Here is a 22,615-nt window from a genome sequence, read left to right as displayed (position 1 = left end):
TTGACTTTTTATTACTTCATAATAAAAGCCGAGCCGGACAACTGCCTTCCAGCACACACGTTTTATACATTTGTCATTCTTACGTCACACTCAAAGTAACTCCTCTTATTGGCTCATCACCTCTGGCATTTAGCCACCGTCATCATATTGCCTTCATATTAGGACATGGAACCTGCAGTCTCAAATAAATAGTTTCATGCATGTAGGACAATAGCAACAGACCATGGCACTCAACAGGAATAACCATGTCTAATGGTGTCCAATGACCTAGAGCACAGAGAGCACTCGTTTTGCTGGCTCCTTCTGAAATAAATAATTGCCACATATGTACAGAAAAAGTTATTGCTTATTGTACAGTGGATGATTAAAATCCCTCTATGCCCATGGATGTGTAGCTAGCTATCTAGACAATCTGTGTATGGACCCAAACGTTTGGTATACATATTAGTTCAGAACCGAGCTATGAACCTCAGCTATCATAGCCAGTTGTATCAACTTCAAAACAGCCTGAATGACATTTATGAAGCCTATGGATTGCGTAGAATATAATTTCATGTTGTGCCAAGGATGCAAGTCGTATATACATGTAGTTATTACCATACATGAGAGCCCCACATTGTAGCCTGTACATTTAATATATTCACTGATAATGTACTCTACCATGGCAAATAAATGTGCATAGGAGCAGGGAAGGTAGCTAAATATTCTCTCAGTTCATCACAATTACATAATAGTGTCTCGAGTCGGCCCAAATGTTATCTTAAAAGCCGGTGAGCGAAGATGGGACTGGGGGTTGGCATCCTCTCACATCAAAACATACCTGCAGACGGAGAGAGAGCATGTTTAAGCCTTGTGTTTTTATTCTAACATTGTTAGTCATCAATCAGGAGGTGAAATGCAAAACTGACCTTGGATCATTAACTCTGGGACTACTGCATCTATCTGTATTTCAATGTAAGGCATCTCTTTAATAATAATTCCTGTTGACCTGACCAAGTGACCTCTCACATTTGATCATGCTGTGCTCTCTATGTAGCCAGTTCAGGTGCAGGAGGGGTTGACCTAAACAGCTGATATAACCTAGAGGATGTAGGGAGAAGGGGAGAGAACCTCACAGGACTTCATTATAGTCATATTACACCACACTGAATATTATGTTACTATTATCTCCGTCCTTACTTCTAGGGACAGGAACAACACAAAAGTACCTGCCCTATCCAGAATAGCCTCCTCTCTCACTGACAGTTGGGGCTGCTATCCTTTCCCCCTCCCCCATGACTGTTAGCTAGCTACAGCGCATCTGCACTTCGCTCCGCAGGTAGTATAACTTTTCATTACATTTCATTATAGTACAACGGTTTGACTTGTCTAATCTTAGCAATTTCTTCTTAGCTAGCTACATAGCCGTCTTTGTATCAAAGATAATTGCGTAATTATCGTATTTCGTCGTCCTAACGTAGTCTTCACTGCTATTTGCCCAGCAGCTAGCCAGCTCACATTTCATTACATTTCATTATAGTACAACGGTTTGACTTGTCTAATCTTAGCAATTTCTTCTTAGCTAGCTACATAGCCGTCTTTGTATCAAAGATAATTGCGTAATTATCGCATTTCGTCGTCCTAATGTAGTCTTCACTGCTATTTGCCCAGCAGCTAGCCAGCTAGCAAACGTCCACCGAATAGCAGCACTGTAGAAACTATTACACTCAACTGAACGACTTGATTAGTGTAGTGTTAGCTAGCTACATAGCTGTCTTTGCTGTCTTCGTATCCAAAATAATTGTGTAGTTTAGAGTGTGTAGTCTTAGAGTGATTATCTTAATTTACCGAGGTTAGCTAGCCAGCTATTTGTCGTCCTTAACGTAGGAGACACTGCTAGCTAGCCAACAGCTAGCCAACGTCTTCCGAATAGAACTCAACAACCCGGTCGCATTCCGCTTCGCTCCACAGGTAGTATCACATTTTTATTTCATTTCATTACAGTACAACGGTTTGATTTGTTTGATCGTAGCTAGCTACATAGCTAGCTACATAGCCGTCTTTGTATCAAAGATAATTGTGTAGTCTAGAGCGATTTTCTAGGTTAGCTAGCCAGCTATTGTCGTTCTTTTAACGCAACGTAACATAATCAACACTGCTAGCTAGCCAGCTAGCCCACGAATAGCAGCACTGTAGAAACTATTACACTCAACGGAACGACTTGATTAGTAACAACGCAGCCACTGCCAGCTAGCCCACAAAGTCAACAACGCAGCCACTGCCAGCTAGCCTACTTCAGCAGTACTGTATCATTTGAATCATTTTAGTCAATAAGATTCTTGCTACGTAAGCTTAACTTTCTGAACATTCGAGACGTGTAGTCCACTTGTCATTCCAATCTCCTTTGCATTAGCGTAGCCTCTTCTGTAGCCTGTCAACTATGTGTCTGTCTATCCCTGTTCTCTCCTCTCTGCACAGACCATACAAACGCTCCACACCGCGTGGCCGCGGCCACCCTAATCTGGTGGTCCCAGCGCGCACGACCCACGTGGAGTTCCAGGTCTCCGGTAGCCTCTGGAACTGCCAATCTGCGGCCAACAAGGCAGAGTTCATCTCAGCCTATGCCTCCCTCCAGTCCCTCGACTTCTTGGCACTGACGGAAACATGGATCACCACAGATAACACTGCTACTCCCACTGCTCTCTCTTCGTCCGCCCACGTGTTCTCGCACACCCCGAGAGCTTCTGGTCAGCGGGGCGGTGGCACCGGGATCCTCATCTCTCCCAAGTGGTCATTCTCTCTTTCTCCCCTTACCCATCTGTCTATCGCCTCCTTTGAATTCCATGCTGTCACAGTTACCAGCCCTTTCAAGCTTAACATCCTTATCATTTATCGCCCTCCAGGTTCCTCGGAGAGTTCATCAATGAGCTTGATGCCTTGATAAGCTCCTTTCCTGAGGACGGCTCACCTCTCACAGTTCTGGGCGACTTTAACCTCCCCACGTCTACCTTTGACTCATTCCTCTCTGCCTCCTTCTTTCCACTCCTCTCCTCTTTTGACCTCACCCTCTCACCTTCCCCCTACTCACAAGGCAGGCAATACGCTCGACCTCATCTTTACTAGATGCTGTTCTTCCACTAACCTCATTGCAACTCCCCTCCAAGTCTCCGACCACCACCTTGTATCCTTTTCCCTCTCGCTCTCATCCAACACTTCCCACACTGCCCCTACTCGGATGGTATCGCGCCGTCCCAACCTTCGCTCTCTCTCCCCCGCTACTCTCTCCTCTTCCATCCTATCATCTCTTCCCTCTGCTCAAACCTTCTCCAACCTATCTCCTGATTCTGCCTCCTCAACCCTCCTCTCCTCCCTTTCTGCATCCTTTGACTCTCTATGTCCCCTATCCTCCAGGCCGGCTCGGTCCTCCCCTCCCGCTCCGTGGCTCGACGACTCATTGCGAGCTCACAGAACAGGGCTCCGGGCAGCCGAGCGGAAATGGAGGAAAACTCGCCTCCCTGCGGACCTGGCATCCTTTCACTCCCTCCTCTCTACATTTTCCTCCTCTGTCTCTGCTGCTAAAGCCACTTTCTACCACTCTAAATTCCAAGCATCTGCCTCTAACCCTAGGAAGCTCTTTGCCACCTTCTCCTCCCTCCTGAATCCTCCTCCCCCCCCCCCTCCTCCCTCTCTGCAGATGACTTCGTCAACCATTTTGAAAAGAAGGTCGACGACATCCGATCCTCGTTTGCTAAGTCAAACGACACCGCTGGTTCTGCTCACATTGCCCTACCCTGTGCTCTGACCTCTTTCTCCCCTCTCTCTCCAGATGAAATCTCGCGTCTTGTGACGGCCGGCCGCCCAACAACCTGCCCGCTTGACCCTATCCCCTCCTCTCTTCTCCAGACCATTTCCGGAGACCTTCTCCCTTACCTCACCTCGCCCATCAACTCATCCCTGACCGCTGGCTACGTCCCTTCTGTCTTCAAGAGAGCGAGAGTTGCACCCCTTCTGAAAAAACCTACACTCGATCCCTCCGATGTCAACAACTACAGACCAGTATCCCTTCTTTCTTTTCTCTCAAAAAACTCTTGAACGTGCCGTCCTTGGCCAGCTCTCCCGCTATCTCTCTCAGAATGACCTTCTTGATCCAAATCAGTCAGGTTTCAAGACTAGTCATTCAACTGAGACTGCTCTTCTCTGTATCACGGAGGCGCTCCGCACTGCTAAAGCTAACTCTCTCTCCTCTGCTCTCATCCTTCTAGACCTATCGGTTGCCTTCGATACTGTGAACCATCAGATCCTCCTCTCCGAGTTGGGCATCTCCGGCGCGGCCCACGCTTGGATTGCGTCCTACCTGACAGGTCGCTCCTACCAGGTGGCGTGGCGAGAATCTGTCTCCTCACCACGCGCTCTCACCACTGGTGTCCCCCAGGGCTCTGTTCTAGGCCCTCTCCTATTCTCGCTATACACCAAGTCACTTGGCTCTGTCATAACCTCACATGGTCTCTCCTATCATTGCTATGCAGACGACACACAATTAATCTTCTCCTTTCCCCCTTCTGATGACCAGGTGGCGAATCACATCTCTGCATGTCTGGCAGACATATCAGTGTGGATGACGGATCACCACCTCAAGCTGAACCTCGGCAAGACGGAGCTGCTCTTCCTCCCGGGGAAGGACTGCCCGTTCCATGATCTCGCCATCACGGTTGACAACTCCATTGTGTCCTCCTCCCAGAGCGCTAAGAACCTTGGCGTGATCCTGGACAACACCCTGTCGTTCTCAACTAACATCAAGGCGGTGGCCCGTTCCTGTAGGTTCATGCTCTACAACATCCGCAGAGTACGACCCTGCCTCACACAGGAAGCGGCGCAGGTCCTAATCCAGGCACTTGTCATCTCCCGTCTGGATTACTGCAACTCGCTGTTGGCTGGGCTCCCTGCCTGTGCCATTAAACCCCTACAACTCATCCAGAACGCCGCAGCCCGTCTGGTGTTCAACCTTCCCAAGTTCTCTCACGTCACCCCGCTCCTCCGCTCTCTCCACTGGCTTCCAGTTGAAGCTCGCATCCGCTACAAGACCATGGTGCTTGCCTACGGAGCTGTGAGGGGAACGGCACCTCAGTACCTCCAGGCTCTGATCAGGCCCTACACCCAAACAAGGGCACTGCGTTCATCCACGTCTGGCCTGCTCGCCTCCCTACCACTGAGGAAGTACAGTTCCCGCTCAGCCCAGTCAAAACTGTTCGCTGCTCTGGCCCCCCAATGGTGGAACAAACTCACTCTCGACGCCAGGACAGCGGAGTCAATCACCACCTTCCGGAGACACCTGAAACCCCACCTCTAAGGAATACCTAGGATAGGATAAAGTAATCCTTCTCACCCCCCCTTAAAAGATTTAGATGCACTATTGTAAAGTGGCTGCTCCACTGGATGTCATAAGGTGAACGCACCAATTTGTAAGTCGCTCTGGATAAGAGCGTCTGCTAAATGACTTAAATGTAAATGTACCTACAAATGCATTTAGAGTTAGTTTTTTACAGTGATAAATATATAGATAGCTAAAATGAAGTTAGGTAGCTGGTGATATTTAATTAGATAGCCATCTGTCACGCTCGTCGTAAAGAGGAGACCAAAGCGCAGCGTTATTAGAATACATACTTTTTAATGAAGACGAAGAACACTTAACAAAAACAACAAACTGAACGTGCTGCTATATAAAACTAGTGCAGACACAGGCAACTAGATATAGATAATAACCCACGAAATACCCAAAGATGGCTGCCTAAATATGGTTCCCAATCAGAGACAACGATAAACAGCTGCCTCTAATTGAGAACCAATCTAGGCAACCATAGACATACATGAACACCTAGATAGTACACAACCCCATAAACCTACAAAACCTCTAGATAGTACAAAAACACATACATCACCCATGTCACACCCTGACCTCATCAAAACAATAAAGAAAACAAAGAATACAGGGCGTGACAGTACTCCCCACCAAATATGTGGACTCCCGGCCGCACACCTAAACCTATATGGGAGGGTGTGTGTGGGCATGACTCCGAGGTGGCGGTTCTGGCTCGGGACGTGGACCCCGCTCCACTTCACCCTTACTTAATGTCTCTGGAGCGGGAACCGTCACGGCCGACCACGGACTAGAGGACGCCACTGGACTGATGGTCGAGTCTGGAGTGAGTGGCGCCTCTGGATTGGAGGGGGACTCTGGCGGATCCGGACCCAAAACAATAAAGAAAACAAAGAATACTAAGGTCAGGGCGTGACAGCTATCTATCTATACAGTATTTGAAGTTGGATAGAGAGCTCATTTAGCAGCTCATTTGAGTTGGCAGGGACTGTAGCTAGTTAACTAATAATACATCGCTTTTTTTTACATTTTCAAAATCTATTTACTTACTTGAATAGGTTCTCCCAGCCATGTAGACAATTGGAAACAGGGCAGCAAAGTTTGTCACCAGAGTGTTTTAGAGGATTTTACTATTGAACTATGAACCCATTTAATAACCAGACCTTCATACAAACTTGCTCTGCTGAATTCTTGACGGAGTCACAACGGGCGGCCTAAGCGGCACACAGCAATTTACCGCTATTTATCTAGTGTACATTCACCATTACATGGCATTGTAGATTGCAGCGGTATACAGACAACGATGTGAACCATTTCCCTGTTTGACCTGTAGTTGTTATGGATATTATAACTCTACAGAGCCCCACAGTGGACGGGTCACAATATGTTACATTGATAAAGCACACTTTATTTAACCTCCATGTCATCTTGTTTTACATGGCATTGTAGATTGTAGTGGAATACAGAACGTATTTTGGATGTTTTCAGTGTATTTTTAACCCTTTCAAACAATGGATTAATCGATTAATTAACTTTACAAAAAGTAAACTCAAGTCTGACAGTCCAAACAAAACCACAAATTCTCAGTCAAAACACAGCCTCTCGATTCTCTCATGTGATTTCAGGTCCTCTGACTGGGTAAATGTCTTTTCACAATGAGGGCAGTGGTATGCCTTCTCCTCCTGTGTATTAGTATGTTGAAAGGCTTTTCTCCTGTGTTTTCTCACCTGCTTTTTCAGATTCCCTGACCACCTAAAACCCTTTATACACTGGGAACATTGGAAAGGCTTCTCTCCCGTGTGTGTTCTCTCATGCCCAACCAGGGCCCCTAACTGAGTAAAATTCTTTCCACAGTGGGAACAGTGGTAGGGCGTTTCTCCTGTTTGTATTCTCTCATGCATTTTCAGGCTCCCTAACCACCTAAAACTCTTTCCACAGTGGGAGCAGTGGTGTTGGTTAGGCGTCTCCAGGTCTGTTTCCTCTGAGGAACTTTTCCCGCTGTCAGAGTCAGGTCTCTCTCTTGCCAAAAGACAAACAGATTATTTAGTTAAACAGAGAGACCTGAATGAAACCTGCATTAAATCAAATTGTCTTCCTATTGAGGTTTAATCTAGACTAGATCCCTCAATAACCTGAGGTTAGTTTTCACAACATTTCATCATTAAAAATAAACTTGAAATTTAAAAACAAATGATTTAGAGCTCCAAATCTAATTTCTCATGGAATGTGATATTTTAGGCTAAGCAGAGCTCTATAATAATAGATAATGTCATGTTTTAGGCTGAGCAGAGCTCTATAATATATATTGTCATGTTTATAGGCTGAGCAGAGCTCTATAATAATATATAGTACTATTTCAGGCTGCATTTGATCCAATGTTAATAACGTTTTGTTGGTGTCCCACTTCATCTCTAAAGTAATAATGACTATCTTTTCTAAATGATCATTCTGTAGTTCAGCCTTTCCTTCAAATGGCTATTTGCCCATGTTTTTTGTCAACTAACAAACGTTTGCTAATATGTTCAGTCTCCCCAAAACATGTGTCCTTTTCAGGTCAATAATGTTTGTTATTTTCTGTATTTCTCCAACATTATTTAGAAATCTGCTTTTTGCGTGTATACACACTCCATGCAAGGTCTACAATAGACATATGTCAAACATTTCATTTACAACTTGTTTGCCATTCTGTGAGACAATTAAGTTATGGTTTTGTGGTGGGGGGACTCTGATGGTATACACATGTTACAGTTAAGCAAGAAGACCCGAGGAAGTGTGGTATATGGCCAATATTGTCACGCCCTGACCTGAGTATTCTTTGTTTTCTTTATATATTTTGGTTAGGTCAGGGTGTGACATTTGTGATGTATGTGTTTTTTGTACTGTCTAGGGTTTTTTGTAGGTTTATGGGGTTGCTTACATTCTAGGTGTTTATGCATGTCTATGTTTGCCTAGATTGGTTCTCAATTAGAGGCAGCTGTTTATCGTTGTTGTCTCTGATTGGGAAACATTTAGGCAGCCATCGTCTTTGGGTATTTCGTGAGTTATTTTCTATGTGTAGTTGCCTGTGTCTGCACTCGTTGTCATAGCGTCACGTTCGTTTTGTTGTTTATGTTTAAGTGTTCTTCATCATTCAATAAAATGATGGATTCACACCACGTTGCGCTTTGGTCTACTCCATACGACGATCGTGACAAATATAGCATGGTTAAATACTGTCCTTATGCACAACGCAGAGTGCCTGGATACAGCCCATAGCCGTGGTATATTGGCCATATATCACAAACCCGAGGTGGCTTATTGCAATTATAAACTGGTTGCCAACGTAATCAGAACAGTAAAAATACATGTTGTCATACCTATGGTATACGGCCTCATACCACAGCTGCCAGCCAATCAGCATTCAGGGCTTTAACCACCCATTTTAAAACGTAGCTTTAACATTATAACATCAATTCCTATAGTACAGAACAACATTTTCAAGTATAGAATTTCAGTAGCATGCTGCTACATTCGTTCAAAAACTTTAGTTAGTTCCGTCTTCTAAGACAGTACTTACCGGTGGTAAACAGATCTCCTGTCAATACGACAGTTCTCTCTCCCTCTCACCTCATTCACTTAAACTGCATCCTCCTCTTTCCCTTCCTCTTCTTTTACTGTAACATCCTGTTCTTTCATTGAAACATCTTTATCTTCTTTCACTGTAACAGCCTCACCCTCTACTTCTTGTTTTACTGTAACATCCTCCTCTTTCACGACAACGTTCAGCCCAGTGCTTCTTTCTCCGTCCAGCAGACCCCCTCTTCTTTAGTAGGAGTAGCTTAGTGAGCTCATGGTCGGAGATGTTAGCTAGCTAGTTGTTAGCATGAGCTAGCTATGACTAGTTTAGCGCTAGCCTAACCTATAAAGCCAGCTAGTTGACTAACAATGTACGTATAACATTTAAATGGGGGCAATTAACTAGATGTCAGAAGTATATTTAAAACAAAGAGGAAAATATGCACCGATGCAGTCTAAATTTTTCGGCTGTTGGCTACCAAGATGGCGGACTCGTTGATGTTGCAGTGTTCCGTCCACTAGATTATACGTCACGCTGGCAGCATCACCTGAAAGACGCACATCGCCGTCTGCTGACTGGAGGGGAAACACAGTTAAGATACGTTTGTTTATTTTTCATTTCTTTCATTAAATAATAATATTATATTGAGACGTTTAAATAGAGCAGTGCATATTTTGAGTGAGAATTTAAAACATACTGTCCTTCACGTCTGTATTTAAGGCAGTTTCATATTCATTCATTTAAAGAAACCCACTGGTCACACTGGTTGAATTATCTGTCAAACTAGGAACACTCTGCAGCCTAGTTTAACAGTGATCTACATTCTATGAAAGCTGCTGGGAGCAAACTGGAGAGAAGCTAGAGGAAAACAAAGATAACTGTGCATCCTCAGTCCCTGGTATATCATCAGACTGCATACAAACCCAACTTTGCATCCCCAGTCCCTGGTATATCATCAGACTGCATACAAACCCAACTGCATCCCCAGGCCCTGGTATATCATCAGACTGCATACAAACCCAACTGCATCCCCAGGCCCTGGTATATCATCAGACTGCATACAAACCCAACTGCATCCCCAGGCCCTGGTATATCATCAGACTGCATACAAACCTAACTGCATCCCCAGTCCCTGGTATATCATCAGACTGCATACAAACCAAACTGCATCCCCAGGCCCTGGTATATCATCAGACTGCATACAAACCTAACTGCATCCCCAGGCCCTGGTATATCATCAGACTGCTATGACAACCCTCCCACTCTGTCTGCCGTATTCTTTCTCTTTGCTCTTATTTTCCTTAATAGGATGTCGGTGGGCGGAGCCGGGTGAAATGGGACACACCTGGACTCGGGTGTGTCCCAGGATAAATGCACCTCTTCCCCATTCATTGAGGAGACTCTCTCCATGCAGACACAGACAGATTTTGGTTGCGCAATTTTGGTTGTTTGCGTTGGCAGTGTTCAACATCCCTCATTATCACATGACCAATCACTTACACTACTGACTAAATACACACCCGTGTTAACTGTATTTACTTTACTTCAGTTAATAAATATATTTTGTTATTCTTTATCTCCACGTCTCTCTTTTTGTCACGGTCTTCGAGCCGGTTCGTGACACTATGGTCAGCAAGCTGGAGCCCAACTAATGGAGACCAGTTAGAACCCAACTAACAAAACCCAACTAAAACATGACTGCAGATCAGAAGAGCAGAGACATACAGAATGATGGCAGGGAAAATCCCCAACATCAAAAATAGATATATTCCACGATGGGGAAACAAAGCTTCCTGAAGCATTGACGCTTTCCAGCCAATTGTCTCAAAAATAGGTTCATTACTCAAGGCTTTGAACAACACAGAATTTAGAACAGCCACATTATTAAAGATGACATCCCACACCATGGCAGCATAGCCTTAATGTCATTATTATAGATGACATCCCACACTGTAGCAGCATAGCCATAATGTCATTATTATAGATTACATCCCACAACGTAGCAGCATAGCCTTTGTCATTATTATAGATGACGTGACACACCGTAGCAGCATAGCCTTAATGTCATTATTATAGATGACATCCCACACCGTAGCAGTATGCCTTAATGTCATTATTATAGATGACATCCCACACCGTAGCAGTATGCCTTAATGTCGTTATTATAGATGACATCCCACACCGTAGCAGCATAGCCTTAATGTCATTATTATAGATGACATCCCACACCGTAGCAGCATAGCCTTAATGTCATTATTATAGATGACATCCCACACCGTAGCAGTATGCCTTAATGTCATTATTATAGATGACATCACACACTGTAGCACGTAGCAGCATAGCCTTTGTGTCATTATTATAGATGACATCCCACTCCGTAGCAGCATAGCCTTTATGGCAGACTAAATAACTTTTTTGCCCGCTTTGAGGACAATACAGTGCCACTGACACGGCCTGCAACGAAAACATGCGGTCTCTCCTTCACTGCAGCCGAGGTGAGTAAGACATTTAAACGTGTTAACCCTCGCAAGGCTGCAGGCCCAGACGGCATCCCCAGCCGCGCCCTCAGAGCATGCGGAGACCAGCTGGCCGGTGTGTTTACGGACATATTCAATCAATCCCTATACCAGTCTGCTGTTCCCACATGCTTCAAGAGGGCCACCATTGTTCCTGTTCCCAAGAAAGCTAAGGTAACTGAGCTAAACGACTACCGCCCCGTAGCACTCACTTCCGTCATCATGAAATGCTTTGAGAGACTAGTCAAGGACCATATCACCTCCACCCTACCTGACACCCTAGACCCACTCCAATTTGCTTACCGCCCAAATAGGTCCACAGACGATGCACTCTCAACCACACTGCACACTGCCCTAACCCATCTGGACAAGAGGAATACCTATGTGAGAATGCTGTTCATCGACTACAGCTCGGCATTCAACACCATAGTACCCTCCAAGCTCGTCATCAAGCTCGAGACCCTGGGTCTCGACCCGCCCTGTGCAACTGGGTACTGGACTTCCTGACGGGCCGCCCCCAGGTGGTGAGGGTAGGCAACAACATCTCCTCCCCGCTGATCCTCAACACGGGGGCCCCACAAGGGTGCGTTCTGAGCCCTCTCCTGTACTCCCTGTTCACCCACGACTGCGTGGCCACACACGCCTCCAACTCAATCATCAAGTTTGCGGACGACACAACAGTGGTAGGCTTGATTACCAACAACGACGAGACGGCCTACAGGGAGGAGGTGAGGGCCCTCGGAGTGTGGTGTCAGGAAAATAACCTCACACTCAACGTCAACAAAACTAAGGAGATGATTGTGGACTTCAGGAAACAGCAGAGGGAACACCCCCCTATCCACATCGATGGAACAGTAGTGGAGAGGGTAGCAAGTTAAGTTCCTCGGCATACACATCACAGACAAACTGAATTGGTCCACTCACACTGACAGCGTTGTGAAGAAGGCGCAGCAGCGCCTCTTCAACCTCAGGAGGCTGAAGAAATTCGGCTTGTCACCAAAAGCACTCACAAACTTCTACAGATGCACAATCGAGAGCATCCTGGCGGGCTGTATCACCGCCTGGTACGGCAACTGCTCCGCCCTCAACCGTAAGGCTCCCCAGAGGGTAGTGAGGTCTGCACAACGCATCACCGGGGGCAAACTACCTGCCCTCCAGGACACCTACACCACCCGATGTTACAGGAAGGCCATAAAGATCATCAAGGACATCAACCACCCGAACCACTGCCTGTTCACCCCGCTATCATCCAGAAGGCGAGGTCAGTACAGGTGCATCAAAGCTGGGACCGAGAGACTGAAAAACAGCTTCTATCTCAAGGCCATCCATCAGACTGTTAAACAGCCACCACTAACATTGAGTGGCTGCTGCCAACACACTGTCATTGACACTGACCCAACTCCAGCCACTTTAATAATGGGAATTGATGGGAAATGATGTAAATATATCACTAGCCACTTTAAACAATACTACCTTATATAATGTTACTTACCCTACATTATTCATCTCATATGCATATGTATATACTGTACTCTACATCATCGACTGCATCCTTATGTAATACATGTATCACTAGCCACTTTAACTATGCCACTTTGTTTACTTTGTCTACATACTCATCTCATATGTATATACTGTACTCGATACCATCTACTGTATGCTGCTCTGTACCATCACTCATTCATATATCCTTATGTACATATTCCTTATCCCCTTACACTGTGTATAAGACAGTAGTTTTGGAATTGTTAGTTAGATTACTTGTTGGTTATCACTGCATTGTCGGAACTAGAAGCACAAGCATTTCGCTACACTCGCATTAACATCTGCTAACCATGTGTATGTGACAAATAAAATTTGATTTGATTTATGTCATTATTATAGATGACATCCCACACCATAGCACGTAGCAGCATAGCCTTTATGTCATGATTATAGATGACATCACACACCGTAGCATGTAGCAGCATAGCCTTTGTGTCATTATTATAAATGGCATCCCACACCGTAGCAGCATAGCCTTAATGTCATTATTATAGATTACATCCCACACCGTAGCAGCATAGCAATAATGTCGTTATTATAGATGACATCACACAACGTAGCAGCGTAGCCTTAATGTCATTATTATAGATGACATCCCACACCGTAGCAGCATAGCCTCAATGTCATTATTATAGATGACATCCCACACCGTAGCAGCATAGCCTTTATGTCATTATTATAGATGACATCACACACCGTAGCAGCATAGCCTTTATGTCATTATTATAGACGACATCACACACTGTAGCAGCATAGCCTTTATGTCATTATTATAGATGACATCCCTGTCAGGACCCGGTTACGAACCCGGGTCTCCGGAGTGAGAAACAGTCACTAAACCAACTGAGCCACGAATAGTCAGCAGAACCCAGAAGATGAGGCAGACACAGCAGTACTTGAGACAGTGTATTTAATGAAGTAAAAAGTGAAGTTCTTCAGGAAAACATGTAACTCCACAACCTCAAAAGGAATTCCACAAGAACAAAGGCAATCCTCCAAGACAAAAAGGCAAATCCACAAGATGGAAGGCACAGCACAAAAAGCCTCAAAAGATACTCAAAAATAAACAAACAAGAACAAAAAAACAGAACTCCACAAGAGAGTCCACCGGGATCAACAAGAGCTCACAGAGTACTAGGGCTGGGTGCTAACATACAAACACAGAGCAAAGAACTGAGTAAAACAAAGGGTTTAAATACAATCAGGGGAAACGAGGCACAGGTGCAAATAATAATGGGGATCAAGGGAAAACAAAAGGTCAAAAGGCACAATGGGGGCATCTAGTGACCAAAAACCGGAACAACCCTGGCCAAATCCTGACAATCCCACACCGTAGCACGTAGCAGCATAGCCTTTATGTCATTATTATAGATGACATCACACACCATAGCAGCATAGCCTTTATTCGCTTTGAAATAAGTAAGCAAGGTTAGTTTGTATTTCATCCAACAATCTGTGCTACAAATTATGGCTACAGTATATGCAATTTCTTCCACTTTGAGTGACACAAAGATGCTTATCTAAATGGTGAACATGCAACAGCTGTTAATCAGACTAACTTTGACTTTATATAGTGCACCAAGAGATAGTTTCTCGCTTACGACCACACCGGCCTGATTGAGCAATTCCTGATTGGAGAAGTGACGACAGGTGCGAGTGTCTGAGCTGTGAGGGAGTGTTTGCTGGAGAGTGTTTGCTCGAAAGCTATTTTTGTTAATTAATTGTTTTTTTGTAATATAATTTATTATTTTCTTCAGTTGAATAGTTTAAAGTTTGGTTAGTCTTCCCCCTTGCAGTTTTTCTGCTTGGGGGAGAGTTTTTTTGGGGATTCATTTTTTACTATGACGGACAACATGGAAAAGACAAACGGAATGGACAAAGACAACGAAAAGGCGCAACGGAAGAAAAATGAAGATAACGAAGGAGTGAAATATGGAAAAGAATACACGGTGGCAATTGTGTTGGAAGGAGAAGACTAAGTGACGACAATGGAACTACTAAGAGCAATTAAGGAGGTGTGTGGAGAGGTGGTGGGATGCCGAATGAAAGGAGAAAAGAAGTACGAAATTACGATGAGAAATGAAAGAGGAAAAGAACAGTTAATGGATGGATTGCGAATAAAGGACACAAGGATTCTGGCGAGAGATATTAATGTGAAGGAATTGCTGGTGTCTTTTATGAATCTCCCAGTATACGTAGAAGATGGTGTGATACTGGGCAAGCTGAGAAGCTGGGGAGTGGCGGCCGTCTCGGAGATAAGGAGGAGAGTTTGGCCAGGAACGGAGGTGGTTGACGGGACACGTTTCTGCAAGGTCAAGTTCACAGAAGAAGTGACATCATTACCTTATTCTACAAGAATTGAGACGTTGGAGGGAGCAGAATATTTCAGGGTCATTCAGGTCAGAGTGTGTGAGGTCAGAGAGTGTATGTGTATTCAACCCGGGCACATAGTTAAAGACTGGAGGAGGAGGGGGAGTGGACTGGGGGGAAGCACGGGGGACTCACAGGTTTTGGGGGAAAGCACAGCACTAACAAGTAGCTCGGGGGGTGAAGAAATGGAGGGGGTTATGGAGTTGATGACAATACCAGAGACGGCGATGAGCACGAGGAGCACAACGACTATACGAGAAGTGGAGATGAATACGGGGAGCACAACGGAGGTGGATGCCAAGAGTGGGAGTTGGCTGGATAACATGGACTTGGAGGAGATATCGGACGCGGATGATGGGGCAAAGATGGAAAGAACGAGGGAAGGATACAGGAAGAGGAAAGCGGTGGGAAGAGGGGGAGAGAAAGGGTGGAAGAAGAAAGAAACTTTATAACAGGTGGTGGGGGTTTGGGACTAATAGATGCTGATGGACATTGCGACGGAAGGAGGCTGGAGCTGGTGGAGGCCTTCTCTGCAGAGGTGTTGTGTCCGAGGGAGACTCATTGGACTGAGCCGTGTAGGGGTGAAATAAGGCAGAGATGGAATGGACAAATGTACGTGAGTAGAGGTGCTGTGTGGGCATGTGGGGTAGCTATGTTGGTAAAATGTAGTTATGTGTAGATACTCTGGGTAGAATGGGGATGTATAGGTCTAAGCAGGAGGATTTAGAGAGGGTGTTTATGAAGGTTTGTGGATTGATTACTGTGGGGGAGGATGGTGGTTTAGTGCATGGGGTTTGATGTGTAAAGTTTAAGAGATATCAGTAAATATTTTGAAAGATTGTTTTTTGAGACTGTCTTTAGGTTCTACTGGACAAGGAGGTGATTTGGAACCATCTATTCGTATGGAATTTGGTTTAACAAAGTATTGTATGTAAATGGTTGTATAATCTTAGTCTTGGTATATTCATTTAATTTGGTTTTCTGATTGTTTTGACAGGGGGTGACTTGTGTGCCTGCCAATGTATAGTATTGTGTGTGTATTGTGTTGATTAAAATGGTTTGTGTATTATGTTGATTAAAATGGTTTGTGTATTATGTTGATTAAAATGATATGTGTATATTAAATTTGTATATATTGTAAATAAGAATTTTTGATAATAAAAGAAACAAAAAAGTATGCCTGATCTCGTCTGATCTTGGAAGCTAACCAGGGTCGGGCCTGGTTAGTACTTGGATTGGAGACCGCCTGGGAATACCAGGTGCTGTAAGCTTTTTCTGTCCGTTTTTTCCCACAAGGCTGAAATATGTGCCCTCGCTTTGAAATAGTAAGCAAGGTTAGTTTGTATTTCATCCAACAATATGTGCTACAAATTATGGCTACAGTATATGCAATTTCTTTCACTTTTTGAATGACACAAAGATGCTTATCTAAATGGTGAACATGCAACAGCTGTTAATCAGACTCACTTTGACTTTATATAGTGCACCAAGAGATAGTTTCTCGCTTACGACCATACCGGCCTGAGTATGCACTTGTTGATGGGTAATTGACGCAGGTGTGAGTGATTGCGCTGGAGTTTGTAGCTATTTGAAGTACAATTTCTTTTTGTAAATTGATTAAGTTAGATTTATAGTTTGGGGTTGTTTCCCGGCAGCATATTGCTGTTTGGGGGACTTTCCTCGGATAGATACCATGGCTTTGACCAACGCTGGAAAAAAGACTACGAACAAAGGAAACATGGATAATGGCGCTGCAGCAAGACAGGCACAAAAATATGAAAAGAACTTAACAGTGACTGTTGAAATTATGGGAGAGGAGAAGATTACAATGATGGAGGTATTGAGAGGGATTAAAGAAGTTTGTGGACTGGTCTGTGGCTGTCGGGTCAAAGATGAAAAGCGATATGAAGTGACGCTGTCAAGTGCGAGAGGGAAAGAAAAACTGATGGATGGATTTAAAATCCGGAGCTGTCGAATCATGGCAAAGGATCTATCGCTGGATTAGATGGTTGTATCCTTCTTAAACCTCCCAGTATATATTACAGACGAGGACATCACAGAACGGCTAAGAGCATGGGGTGTGTCTGCTATATCGCCGGTGAAAAGGCGCTACTAGCCGGGGACGGACATTGCTGATGGGGCGCGCTTCTGTAAAGTTAGGTTCACAGACACTGTGCGCTCATTGCCATATTTGGCTGAGTACTTCGGAGTAATACAGGATCGTCAGGTCAAGGTCTGTAGGCTGTGTATCCAGCCAGGGCACGTGCTACGAGAGTGCCCTGATTTCACATGTCAACAGTGTTGTCCCCACGGGGAAGGTGCTCGGGAATTGGCATCACAGGGTTTCAGCGCAAATAGTGTCGTGGAGGAGAACGAGGTGGAGGAAGCTGGGGAGGGGAGGAGATCGGCATGAGTGAGCAGTCCCAGGGAGAGACTGAGGGCAGAGGCAGTCGGAGGATGAAGTGGAGACGGAGCCTTGTACTGAAGGAAGGGAGGCATCCAAGGATGGAGGGATAAGCTCAAGCCTAGACGATGTGGAGTTGGAGGGCGATCCTCGTGGCTGAAATATGTGCCCTCGCTTTGAAATAAGTAAGCAAGGTTAGTTTGTATTTCATCCAACAGTCTGTGCTACAAATTATGGCTACAGTATATGCAATTTCTTCCACTTTTTGAGTGACAAAGATGCTTATCTAAATGGTGAACATGGAACAGCTGTTAATCAGTCTCACTTTGACTTTATATAGTGCACCAAGAGAAAGTTTCTCGCTTACGACCACACCGGCCTGAGTACGTCTGATCTCGGAAGCTAATCAGGGTCGGGCCTGGTTAGTACTTGGATGGGAGACCGCCTGGGAATACCAGCTGCCGGCTGAGTTTTACCTCAAGTTTTGGGGTATACTTGGACCAGTGGTTCTCGAAGTCTTGAAGGCCATCCTTGAGACGGGGGTCCCGTTGAAGATAGAGGGCTGCCTTTAATGGTAGCAGCACTAGATCAGGTGAAAGCCTTTGACCGTGTGAATAGATCTTTTCTATTCAGGGTGTTAGGTAGATTAGGATTTGGGGAGAAGTTCATAGGATGGATCCGTACATTATATGTCGGAGCGGGGTGCCGAGTTAGTTTAAATAATCACTTAGGTGACGTTTTTGACCTCTCGTCTGGGGTTGGGCAGGGATGCCCACTCTCGGCTCTCCTCTTTGTTCTGTACATGGAGCCTCTGGGGGCTGCCATCAGGGCAGACACAGGGGTGGAGGGCTTGTTGATCCCTGGAAGCGGCGGGCTGCGTGTTAAGATGACGCAGTACGCCGACGACACTTCCTTGCTGCTATGCAAGGACTCGTGCCTGACAAGGTCCCTTGCCATTATTGGGGATTTCACCCGAGCGTCGGGGGCGGTTCTGAACCATGCAAAGTTTTTCGGAAGATGGCGCGGAAGGACGGATGTGCCCGGGGGGGTTCTCTCTCTGTGAGGGGGCCCTGAGGATTCTTCTGGTCCATTTTGAGACCTCTGGCTCAGCGACGCTGAACTGGAACATGGGTATCGCAGTGGTACAGAAGAAGCTAGAGATGTGGAAGGCTAGGTCTTTGTCTTTTATAGGTAAGGTCCTGGTCCTAAAGGTGGATGCATTGCCATCTTGTTTGTATTTGGCGTACATCTACCCATTGCCGGCTTGTCTGAGAAGGCCTCTAGTGAGGCTTGTGTTTCAGTTCATGTGGGGTGGCAGGTACGAGTGGGTCGCATGCTCTGTCCCATCGGGGAGGGAGGTACCACATCTCCCCCTCAAGCTGGACGCAATTTTAGTTTCCTTTCTGTTGACGGAGCTTGCTCATCCAGTGATACACCCGTCTGGTTACCTCCTGCGGGTGTTCTTCTCGTATCAGGCGAGAAGCGTAATGGTGTGGTCTAACACGGGTCGGGTCCTCGGGCGGAACAGCTGCCGTGGCACTTTGGCCATGCGGCCAACTGGCTGCGTGCGCACCCCGAGGTTGAAGTTGCCCGGGTAGGTTGAAATCACAGGCACCTGTACGAGGAGGTCAGACAGGCAGGGAGTCCGGCGCCTGTAGCGGGCATCTCGGCGGTGGTCTGGGAGGCGCGGGGCCTGGACAACAGGCTCAAGGACCTGAATTGGTTGAGCCTCCACAAGTGCTTGCTGGTACGTTCCATCATGTACCGGCATAGTTTGGCACGATCCCCCACCTGTCCAAGATCCGCTTGTGGCAGGGAGGAGACTGTGCGCCATGCCTTTTGGGACTGTGCCTTTGCCGGAGTAGTATGGGCTAGGGCACGGGTGTTAGGATTGGTAAGGGCTGATTTTGTTTTGACATGGGCGAGGTTAGAAAGAGGTGTAGGGAGAGCGAGGGGAACGGACAGGGACAGGTTTCTGCTCTGGCTTCTCATGAGTCTCTTTAAACGGGGACTGTGGGAAGCCAGGCAGAATTTGGTCAAGACAGGGAGAGATTGGGGGGTGGAAGGGATAGTGAGAAGGGTGGAAGGTGATTTGAGGGGGAGGATGAAGAGGGAGGAGAGGAAGTGGGGGCAGCATGCGGCACGGGAGAGGTGGAAGGGGGGTTTAGGGCTGGGTGTGATTTAGGTTTGTAAGGGGATAGATTATGACGGGGAGATAGGGAAAGGTAGTTTGTAGGATGACGGGGAGGGAAGATGCTCCCCTGAGGTTTTTGTTTTGGGTTTGTGTTTGTTAAAAAATATACCATTGTTTGAGTTTGAATGACAATTATGTTTTTGTAAAGAATGAATGGTATGGAACATAATAAATTGTTTATTTTTTAAATAAAAAATCTGTCCTAATCAGTTTAATATCTGATACGTCCCCCATCGGGGGACTACACATTAAATTGATTTTTCGAACAGGGAGTCGGAAATGGGGCTTGCTCCGTCCGCTCCACGCATCGACCCGGTATTGCAGTACCTCCGGGAACGGTGCAACACTTTTCTCCCGTCAAGGAAAAATACAAATTCACAAAGCTATGTAAACAGCTAGCTAGCTAGCTAGCAGAAGAAAAGGGAAAAAAACATTCAAACTGAAAGAAAGGCGAAGCGCCCTTCAATGGGGTCCCCCCTTTCCCTCTGTTTTACTTAAAAAATAAATAAATAGGGTCAGGATAGTGTGTGTGTGACGTTTTTATCCACAGCGCCCGAAAACTTGGAAGAGTGGGTTCTGGGAGCACCCGCGGGACCCCGCCTAAAGTGCACAGAGTGTGTCTCGGGCCCCGACCTCTGACTTCCATACGACTCTGGCTTCTCTTCATTGCGCACAAGCCTTTCGCCTTTTACTAAAGACTTCCGTGGAGAGGAACACTTACGAGTTCACCGTATTTTTGGAGGGGCTTTGCTTCTTGCAGGGCCCGGTATCTTGTTTCAAGAGAAATATACAGAGATGACCCCGAGACTTTTTGCTCAGGCCTTTGACTTTGAGCCGGCTGGCTGACCGGTGGGCGGGCATATTTTTCCACTAGAAGTAACTCGTCGCTCTGGCAATTGAGTTAAAGCCCGATGACGGACGACTGGCTGGCGTATTTGCCGAGGGCTTTGAACAAATAGTGGCACTAGGCGTGAAGAGCTAGGGACTTAAAGACGCATTAGCGACTTTTCCCCCCCAAAAACACCTGCCTGTCGCCGGGGAAACGTTGGGTGGGGAGGGAGGGAGGAGCCAGCTTTTGCTAACCCGCTGAGGTCTGTCGAGACCCCCGGGGGCCCGGCGGTTGCAGGGTTCCATTTGTGGGTTATCGCTTCTCGGCCTTTTGGCTCAGATCAAGCTTGGTACCGAGGTGCCCCAAAGCCCGCTGAGTCAGAAGGTGGAAGGAAGGCAGGAGGGAGGGAATTTTGTTGTTTTTGCGAATTTCGGATTTAGCTTTTTCTTGTTAGTTTTTCTTTGGTCTGGAAGAAAGAAGAAGGAGCACATTTTGAGAGCGTCATTATCCTTGCGGAGATGGCGGAAAATTCAACCAATCGGTCGGTCCCAGGGAACGGACAGGCGAATACTCTTCGTTTTTCTTGGAGGGGGAAAGAAATGGAGACTTTTGGACGGGAGATATTTGGAAGGACAATATTGATCGGAATTCTGAAGCTGACTGTCAAGGACGTGTTTTGCCTCCAAGGAAATTCTTTGGAGGGAGCTTTTGAAGTTGCTTTTTTTACTGAGAGCAAGCACGACGACATATTTAAGAAGGTGAGAGAGGTGGGAGACAAGAAGCCGATGTGCCATTATGAGATCAAAAGTTTGGCGAGAAGTAACTTCAGGGTTGTAACGGTGAACATCTATAACCCGTACGTGAAGGATGAAGAGGTGAGGGCCTTTCTGGGGAGATACATGGACGGTGTCTCCTCAGCAAGGCACCTCAAGGACTCCCTGGGTTTTTGGAATGGGAGGAGAGGTTTCCAGGCCCTCCTCAGAGAGGATCCCAAGGGATTGCGTGGGTACCTTCATCCCCCAGCTATGTTCTCCCTTGGGGCTGACAGGGGGACATTATATTATGCACGTCAGCCCCCGTTTTGCAGGCGCTGTATGGCCTATGGACACATCCTGGCCTCGTGCAGCACTAGGAAGTGCATATTTTGTGGATCTGGAGAGCACGAGGCCAAGGACTGTGACGAGCCGAAGGATTGCAACGGGTGTGGATCTAAAGAGCACCTGTGGCAGGATTGCCCGGCTCGTCAGCGGTTGGAGGGGGAGCAGGACCAGGGGATGGGGGAAGAAGAGGAAGGGAAAGAAGGTAATCTCAGGCCCAGAGCGCAGGTCCAGAGGGGAAGGAAACTCAGAAACAGAAGGAGAAAGGAGTGGCAGCAGGAGGAGACGTGCAAAGGGTTGAGAAGTACGGAGCTGAAGAAGAGGGAGTGGAGAGGCAGGAGACGTGACGGCGGAGAGAGAGGTAATGGAGGAGGGAACGGTGAAGAGAACAGAGGGAGAAGTGGAGACTGGACAAGAAGAAGAAGTGGAGATGGGAGAAGGAGTGGGGGGACATCCTCGTGGAAGAACTGAGGGAAATGGTGGAGGAGCTAGCGGGGAAGGAGGGTGGTGTCTCCCCGCTACATCCTACACCAAAGAACAAAGGGAAGAGGAAGGGGAGCCCGAAACGCAGTAAGAGGGAGGGGCAGGGGGAGGTGGAGGCCAAGCGAGCGACTTGAGGGGGGGGAGAGTCCATTGGCCTCTCTAGTTACCTCAGCCCCCCACAATCTGGTGGAGGGTGACTCCAGTGAGGGGCCTGGGGACTGTTTGGCAGGATCGCAACTCTTGTTTGGGGAGATGGGATCCCCTACAC

The 22,615-nt window shown here is 46.4% G+C and overlaps 1 non-coding gene and 1 pseudogene across 1 annotated transcript; both read left to right on the top strand.

The window, feature by feature from the left end:
- Nucleotides 1–20,106: 20,106 nt before the first annotated feature.
- LOC118401618 (uncharacterized) lies at nucleotides 20,107–20,287 on the top strand (annotated as a pseudogene).
- A 298-nt stretch (nucleotides 20,288–20,585) lies between these two features.
- Nucleotides 20,586–20,702, top strand: LOC118401600 (U5 spliceosomal RNA). Its single transcript, XR_004829292.1, has one exon. It is a non-coding gene; the product is annotated as a U5 spliceosomal RNA (small nuclear RNA).
- Nucleotides 20,703–22,615: the final 1,913 nt, after the last annotated feature.

Source organism: Oncorhynchus keta, chromosome 22, assembly GCF_023373465.1.
Source record: "Oncorhynchus keta strain PuntledgeMale-10-30-2019 chromosome 22, Oket_V2, whole genome shotgun sequence".
NCBI classification, from domain to species: Eukaryota; Metazoa; Chordata; class Actinopteri; order Salmoniformes; family Salmonidae; genus Oncorhynchus; species Oncorhynchus keta.
This window is presented reverse-complemented; position numbering and strand designations above follow the sequence as displayed.